General features: G+C 46.4%; 1 pseudogene; it reads right to left on the bottom strand.

Moving 5' to 3' along the window:
* Positions 1-3927: 3927 nt before the first annotated feature.
* LOC102767307 lies at positions 3928-7690 on the bottom strand (annotated as a pseudogene).
* Positions 7691-9023: the final 1333 nt, after the last annotated feature.

Genomic DNA, 9023 nt, shown 5'->3' with positions numbered 1-9023 from the left:
CCAAACTGCCCCCCTCAGGTGGTACAACACAGATCCCTTCCCAGTGCCCAGTCCATGTGCCCCACCCTGTGAAGGAGGCAAAGACGGAAAGGGAGAGGGGGAAGCAAGACCAGGTGGAAGCGGGGCTGTTCAGTTTTGAATAAGACAAAGAAAAAAACCAGAGCAGCAAGGCAAAGGGAATAACAGAGCCTATTGAGGGGACCAGGCGGCGGCTCCAGCAAAGGCGGGAACAGCAGCAGCAGCGGGGCACCCACAGCTTACTAGAACCACGGGACAAAGCCTAGCACGGCTCAGAGGGAGAATGTGGGAACTTTAACGGTTGGTTGGCACATTGTGGATTCTGGTAGGAAGTGAAAGGACCTTGTGTTTCATCTTTGAAGCATTGTGAACTTCATAAATGCCAGGTGCTGAAAAAACCAGCGATGAGCCTGGAGAGTGAGGGCACTTCCTTGTTGTCATCATGGAGGTTATAGCTCTGGACCAGCCGTAGTCAGGTGCAGCAGTCGCTTTGCACTCACTCCTCCATCTCAGGGCTGTGTGGCCCAGGATCCGGGCTGGGTAGAGTTCCTCTCAGGCCACGTGTCCTACCGCCTAGAGAGGGTGCTATCTGTCTTTGTGGAGGTGGAAAGTCATCCAGCTCGCAGTCTTCATGATGTGGCCCGATCTCGTATATTGAATACTTTGAATTCGCTGAATCTCAGTGGTGGTTCTTGGGTCTGTTGTGCAGTTGCTGGCAGCAGGTACTGCGGTTGTCCACTTTGGCTGAACATGTGAGATGGCTCTCCCCTGTGGCTGTTGACCAGAGTGTCTGTACCTGGTCTTTCCATGTGGCTTGGCCTTCTTCTAGCAGGCACTGGGTTCCAAGAGGGAGTCAGCATCCCAGATGACCCATAAGGGACCTGCAGGTCTTCCCCAGCCTCTCCTCAGAAGTCCCAAGTCAACTCTTCTGCATTCCTTTGTTCAAGCAAGTCACTAAGTCCACCCAGGCTCAAGGGTAGAGAACTTGACTCCTCCTCTTGATGGGTGCGTGGCAAGGTCATGCGTCTGGGTGTTACTGGCTCCACTTGTGTTGTTCACCGCCTTTCCTCGTCGTCTTTGCCGGTTTTCCAGCAGGGCCACCCTCCATCTCTCCTGAGATGCGATTGATGAGCTCTGTGCACTGCCCCTCGGTGCCCATACAGGGGCCTAGTTTTCCTGGAGATGCAGGGAGCGTGGAACAGCGGCCGGCAGTGTGGTGCTGCTGGGGAAGGGTGGTATTTCTCTCTACTGTATTTTGCTTACCCATTTATGAGCTGATGGGCATTTGGGTTGTTTCTAGGTTGTTTTTTATTATTATTATGAATAATGCTTCTATGAACCTTTGAAGATAAGTTTTTATGTGAACATGTGTTTTCAGTTCTCTTGGGTATATATACCTATACTGGAATTTCTGGACCATAAGGTAACTATGCCTGACGTTTTGAGGACTTGTCAAAGTGTTTTCCACAGCAACTGCACCATTGCATGCTGGTAATGTACAAGGGTTCTGATTTCTCCAAATCCTCTGCAACACTTGTTAATGTCTCTTTGATATCGCCATCCTTGTAGTTACCAGGTGAAATCTCATTGTGGTTTTGATTTGCATTCGTCTTATGACGATGATGTTTAGCTCTTTGGAGCATCTTTTTCATGAGCATTTTGGCCATTTGTGTATCTTCTTGGGAGAACTATGTGTTCATGCTTTCCAGTGTATAATTTGGTTGTCTTTCTTTAAAAAATACATATTTTATTGATTTTTTTACAGAGAGGAAGGGAGAGGGATAGAGAGTTACAAACAATAATGAGAGAGAAACATCGACCAGCTGCCTCCTCCACAACCCACTACTGGGGATGTGCCCGCAACCAAGGTACATGCCCTTGACCAGAATTGAACCTGGGACCTGTCAGTCCACAGGCCGAGGCTCTATCCACTGAGCCAAACCGGTTAGGGCTGGTTGCCTTTTTAAAAAAAGATCTTTAATTGATTTTTAGATAGAAGAAGGGAGAGGGAGAGAGAGAAACATTAATCAGCTGCCTCCTGCATTCCTCCCTACCGGGGATCAGTCTGCAACCAGGCATGTGCCCTGACTGGGAATTGAACCGGCAAGCCTTTAGTGTATGGGACACTATCCAAGCGAGCCATACCAGCCAGGGCTAATATGGTTGTGTTTTGATGGTGGAGTTTTAAGAGTTCTTTGTATATTATGGATACTACAACCTTATTAGATATATAATTTGCAAGTATATTTTCCCACTTTGTGGATTGTCTTTTTATTTTGTAGATACTCCCCTTTGACACAAAAGTTCTTAACTTGTGATGACTTTTCAGTTTAAGTATTTACATTGGTTGCTTGTGCTTTTGGTGTCACACTGAAGAAACTGATGTGTAACACGTGGCTGCAAAGAGAACTGTTTTTCATTTGAAGGGTTTTATAGTTTGTAAATAGAAGTTGGTTATAAAAAGCGAGGGAGGAACACCTAATTAATGTCTCAGATTTCTTTGTAGGTGTATATATTTTAGGAAAACATACATATGTAAGATGAAATTGGGAAAATAGATTCCATTCGGACGCCATGTGCAGGTACCCTTAAGAAAGGCCTCTTGTAGACCTTGGGGCGCTCTTACCTGACCCAGAGAAGCACTCCATTCTTCTAGACATCCCTTTGCATAATGAGTGAGAATAAGAGAGAAGTGGGGAACAGTAATGAAAAAAGGGAAGGTGGCAGAGAATGAGAGAAAAGAGGGTATAGGAGAGAATATTGGAAAGTTGTGCTGGGGTAAAGTGAGGGAAGCTAGTTTTCCTTTCATCCTCGTCGGAGTTGTTGGAATGCAGAGACCCCCCACATATTTGCCTGCCGTCAGATATGTCTGGACCAGAACTCTCTTGGTTGTTCTCAGAACGTTTCCACATTGAATTATTTCTGGTGTGATTTTGTTTCTTCACTTTTAAGCCTGGGTGGTTAGCCTACTGGGTTCTCCCGGGAAGCCTGTTTTGTAAAGGCCCCTTAACAAGCCTTAGTGTTTTTTGGTTATTGATTTCGCTGCAGCTTCATGCATCTAGTCCATCCGGCTGGCAGTGTAGGCAGCGCTTCATTTTGGTGAACACTAGTTTCTCACAGTTGTATCCCTTTTGCACCATCCCATTTGTAAAGCACCATGCCAGGCCTCCAGGCTCTATGGGCTTCTGGCCACGCCAGGGAGCCTGAGCCTCAGTTTGCACACATGGCAGTGGAGGCGCTTTGAAGTGGATTGTCTTCATGGTGGTCCCTGGCCCAAGGTTTTGAGCTCTCAGACACTTTTGACAGAACAATCCATGGAATTTTGAACTCCTTCCTCATGGAGGCTGCTAAGGTCACAATGCTCTATTGGAAATATACAGGTGATTTCCTGTAGGCTGAAATAGGATGCTCTAATTTGAGCATCAGCTGTGATGTGGGATGTTATGTCTTGCTTCATAGATGCGGTTCCTTTTTAATTTTTGCTAGAAAAACCACAGCCGGCCAAAGACAGCTGCCATGCTGCGCTCCATCATAACTACACTAACATTAAACACAAAAGCTGTTAATGATTGTAAGGTATACAGTTTGGCAAAACTCTGCTGATGTGCATTACTGATACTTTATTTAAAAACAAGGATAGTCCATGTTGAAATTGATCAACGTAAGTTACACAGTGGTTTTTAGGCTGGATCCATGATTTAAGCTGTACCTATCCAGCTAAGACAAAAAACAATGATTTGAACCAATTGTTCAGAGTTTTGAAGAAGGAACTATCCAGGAAAATGCCAATAATGATGACTGGCAAAATCAAAATTGGAAACAAAGAAACAGTTTATAGAGCTGCCAGCAAAGAAAGCTTGGGAGGAGATGACAAGTTTGGAATATCTGGGATGGAATTGGTTCAGAATCTCAGTCCAGTTTCCGTAGTTGCTGCAGAGACAGCACTGCCTGAGGAACTGTCTGAACCGGCTCCTTTTTGGTCTTCTTCTTTGGCACAACCACAGTGGATTTCTCTGATTCACAACGAATTCTAATTGACCTTTTCTGTTGCTGCTTTTCTGAGCCTGTCGAACCAGATGTTGCTTCAGGAGAAGATAACATTCTGAGTTACCTTTTCATTTCTGTGGTTTGGTGTACAAATGATGTGTGTCTTGTCCCCTGACACTTATTTCCGTTTTGTTCCCAATTCCCTTCATTGAATACACAAACTGTTCGATTAATTTCCCTTGTCCTGTAGCATTCTGAAGAGCAAACACTTATTAAATTTTGACAACTAGAGACATGTTACACTTCTGCACATCCAAGCTCCATTTGTGCATTGTAATGGAAGCTGGTAAAGATATCCTGGCTGCTGCCATTTTCCAGGCTATTTAATTGATTTATTTTAAAAATTCTTTATTGTTGAAAGTATTAACATATGCTCCCTGACCCCCAGCGCAGGCCTTCACTCCTCTATTGTCTGTGTCCATTGGTTATGCTTGGTTTTTCAAAATGCTGACACGCTGAGTTCAAAAACTTCGCCACCTCTGTCCTAGGAGATGTATCTCTAAACATATTGCTAGTAGATATGACTGATATTTGGTGCTTATGGATAAAATTCTTTATTGTTGAAAGTATTAACATATGCTCCCTGACCCCCAGCGCAGGCCTTCACTCCTCTATTGTCTGTGTCCATTGGTTATGCTTAAATGCATACAAGTTCTTTGGTTGATCTCTTACCCCCACCCCGCCACCCTCCCCTGCCTTCCCTCTGAGGTTTACTGTCTGTTCGATGCTTCTCTGTCTCTGCATCTATTTTTGTTCATCAGTTTATGTTGTTCATTATATTCCACAAATGAATGAGACCATGTGATACTTATCTTTCTCTGACTGGCTTGTTTCATTCTGCTTTAATATAACTTGATAATCTGGTATTGTGATTCCTCAAACTTTGTTCTTCTATCAGGATGGCTGCGGCTATTCGGGGTCCCTTTTAATTCTATATAAATACTCAGGGAGTTTGTTCTAGGTCTGTGCCATATGCCATTGGTATTTGAATGAGGATTGCATTGAATTTATGGTTTGCTTTGGGTAGTATGGACATTTTAATGATGTTGATTCTACGAATCCATGAACACTGTATTCTTCCACTTGTTTATATCTTCCTCTATCTGTTTTTCCAACATCTTATAGTTTTCTGAGTACAGGTCTTTTACTTCCTTAGTTAATTTGATTCCTGGGTATCTTAATTGTTGTGTTGCACTGCTAAATGGGATTATGTTTTTAGTTTCTCTTTTTGTGAGTCCATTATTGGTGTGTAAAAATGCCATAGATTTCTGGGTGTTAATTTTTTGTCCTGCTACATTTCTGCAATGCCTTTGTATTTGTTTCTATGTAATGTGAGTTGCTGTCTCGTTGTGGCCCTGGGCAACCTGCTTGAGGTCTGTGAAGTTGAAGCCCCTAGCGGTCCAGTGATCCAGGACTCCTTAGCCCAGAGGCTGGGTTTGCCTTGAGTCTGACACCTTTATTGTCTTTGCTCTGAGTTGTACTCCGTTCCCCCATGGATTGGTCCCTCAGTTGTCTGCTGCAGATGCTTGTGGTGGGCAGGGGCACATGCACAGTTTCTCTGGTGTACGACTCCCTGTGAGATCCCAGAGCCCTCTGGCATGCAATTCACTGTGCAGCCCTGGCGCCTGTGGCAGGGTGGCACCCTAGGTCCCTCTGGCACGCACTGGCAGCACAGTCCTGGGGCCTGGGCGTGGTGCTTGGTGCCTCTGGCTAACACCTCAGTGTGGTCCTGGGGCCTGGGCAGGGCACCATTCTGGCTGCCCCTGGGTCTCACTTTCAACCTGTCCTGGGGCTTGGGCAGGTGCGCCCCTTGAACTCACAGCACGGAGTCGTGGGGCGCTGGTTCCAGGAACCAGGGCAGGGAGGTGGTCTCTCTGGTGTGTGCTCACTGCTTTCACCTGGGAGCCCTGGTGAGGTAGCGCGTCACTCACTGCAGTGGTGTCCAGTGGTCCTTTGCCAGTTACTGCTGGCACGTGGCTCACTGTTCGGGTTTGGCGTGTAGTCTCAGGCCAGTCTGGGTGTTGGTGTGGCTGCACGCCTAGCCTCCGCTGCTCCTCCTTTCAGAATGGCATGGGCTCCGCACCAGAGCCGCTCCTGGCCTGGGAGTGCCTGTCAAGGTAGCAGGGGCTCCCTGTCCAGCAGGGCCTGATCCTCCAGTCCCCAGACTCCTGGGAGGTCTAACTGCCCCTCACTCACCCACACACACACCACATACGTCCACACACTCCCCTCTCCTTAACTCACACTGTCTTCCTCACTGCCATCCTGCTGGCCACCATGTTGGGACCCTCCCTTTCCAGGCTATTTTAATGGAGGTGGTTCTTCTTTCAGACTCCTGTGCTGCTACTGGCTCTGTCTCTGAATGTCAGTACTTGATAGTGAGGAGCCACTTCACCTGCATTGGTCTGTTCTGGCTGAGTACTCAGCATTGATCTTGGTCTCTGTTTTTTTTTCTGTTGGTTTTAAACTTCGGCTTTAGGGGCAGCATTCTTTTTCGCTTGCGATAAAGCCTCCTCAGGATGTTTATCAATATGGACAAAGTATACTTTTTTTGCTTTCCTCTCCAATCATTTTCAATGCTCTCTCTGCGTGGGCAATGTCTATATCCCGTTGGGCGCGATCTCTCTGTGGTCGGGGTTCCCAAATCTTGTGTTTCTCAGCATGATTGCTGGCTTGTTTGGTTGCCTCAGTCAGTAATTCTTCATGCTGTCTCTGACCTTTTTTCCTTCATACCCATTTTTCATGAACCCATGCCCTCTCTGGTTGGTTGCAAAAAAAAATTGGACGTGCTATTCCTGAGCACCTCTTGCGTTAATTTTGGTATGAACCTGGAGCTGGGATCTCTTGAAACCATACAAGGCCAGCAAGGATAGGTTCCCTCCTGAGACCAAACATGATCACCAACATGGCACTTAACACTAGCAGACACTTCTGTTGTTGGAACAGAAGGTAATTTGGTTAAACCAAGGATTCCTCTTTTAGTACTGGATCTTCTCTTGTATTTTTTTTTTCTTCCAGAAACAGCCCTTTGATTGTTCCTCAGATTCCAATTTGGGGATTTTGTGTGAGGTGTGCTCTTCTGGTATAGAAAAGTCATGCTTGTTGCTTTCCCCGCTTTTCTGCTCTCATGGTTTGACTGTGTGTGCTCACTTGCCTGTACTTAATTGAAAAGGTATCCATAGAGGGGAGACTCAAACAAATCCCTGCCATCCTGGTTAGTTTTGGTTATTTTCAGTTTAATTTCAGGTGAGCCAATCTTCTTTGGAATCACAGTTTGTAGTGCTGAAGGAGGAGGTGGTAGCTGTGGAGGAGAAGGTTTTTCCAGATGTTCATGTGATCTTGTGTTTGGAATTTCTGAATGGTAAAAGTGCGGCTAAAGTTTCTAATTGCACCAAAGCCATTGGCTGATGCATTGGGGTACTGCTTAGAAGACTGGTATTTGTTTTGAGTTTCATACATGCCGATTGGTGGTGGATAGCCATTTGTGAGTGGAGGGAGATCTTCTGTTGTCACTGTTGTCATCAAAGGCATCTTCCTGACAGATGTTGGTGGATCCAATGAGTTGAGGATGTTGCTGAATGGTGTTTCCCATGATCCCTTGCCTGAAAGAGAAAGGGAAATCCATTGTTTTGCTCCAGCAACTTTCCCTTTCTCTCATTTGGTCTTCAGTTTGTTCCATTCCAACTTGCTGGCTGTGTCAGTATTATCACAGGAGAGACACAAGGCCCAGAGTGGGGCTGGGTGCAGGCAGCCACTGGGGCTGCAGGGGCAGGAGATGGTACCAACCTAGGCCATATGAAATCTCTGGGATAGATTTCTCTCATGTCAGATGCTTCTGCCATGGCGGCGGGCACCGGGCCTGGCCTGGAGACAAGAGGAGGAAGAGTGTAGGAAGTTGTATAGGCAGGGGAGGTGGCGGAATGGAGGTGGCAGTGCAGCTGCTTCTATCAGAGAGTAGCCTGTGGCTGGTGGCTGGACCAAGAGGGCAGGGTCCTCCAGGTTTGAGGCTCCATTTTGCCTTTGCATCCCTGTCCATGGCTACCAGTGGATAAGTCCCCTCGGCCTCTACCTGGTTTTTGGCTGTTGCTGCCACCACTGCCTGCTCCTGCCACCGTGCACAGTCCTCCCACCCCGACTCTTCCGCAGTGACCTTTGCACATTTGCACAGCCCTTTCTCAGAATGTTATAGCTTTTTTTTAAAAAAAAAAAACGACAACATACTTTTATTGATTTCAGGGAGGAAGGAAGAGGGAGAGAGAGATAGAAACATCAACAATAAGAGAGAATCATTGAGTGGCTGCCTTCTGCATACCCCCTATTGGGGATTAAGCCCACAACCCCGGCTTGTGCCCTTGACTAGAATCGAACCTGGGACCCTTCAGTCCACAGGCTGATGCTCCATGCACTGAGCCAAATCGGCCAGGGCAACTTTTTTGATACTGTTGTATTACATTTTTTGGGGGAAAAGCAGAAACTTTTCCAAAAGATAGGTTTTCTTGCAGAGTAGGTCTTAATAACCGTTCATGGAGTATCCTTTTGTTTTGTTTTCTTGTTTGTTTATTAATGCTCACGTGAGGATATTTTCCCATTGATTTTTGAGAGAGTCAACGGAACAGGGGAGAAACAGAGAGAAACATCTGTGAGAGAGACACATCTATTGGTTGCCTCCCGTGTGTGTGCAGACCAGGGCCGGGGACCGAGGCTGCAGCCGAGTACATGCCCTTGATCAGCGTCAAATGCTAGGAACATCAATGATGAAAATCATCGATCAGCTGCCTCCTGCATGCCCCCTATTGGGGATCAAGCCTGCAACCCAGGCATATGCCCTTGACTGGAATCAAACCTGGGACCCTTCAGCCCGCAGACTGATGCTCCATCCACTGAGCGAAATCGGCTGGGCAACTTTTTTGATAATGTTGTATTACATTTGTTGGAGGGAAAGCAGAAACTTTTCCAAA

Source organism: Myotis davidii, unplaced genomic scaffold, assembly GCF_000327345.1.
Source record: "Myotis davidii unplaced genomic scaffold, ASM32734v1 scaffold2301, whole genome shotgun sequence".
In the NCBI taxonomy this organism is placed as follows: Eukaryota; Metazoa; Chordata; class Mammalia; order Chiroptera; family Vespertilionidae; genus Myotis; species Myotis davidii.
Note: the sequence above shows the minus strand (reverse complement) of the source record. Positions and strands in the feature narration are given on the sequence as shown.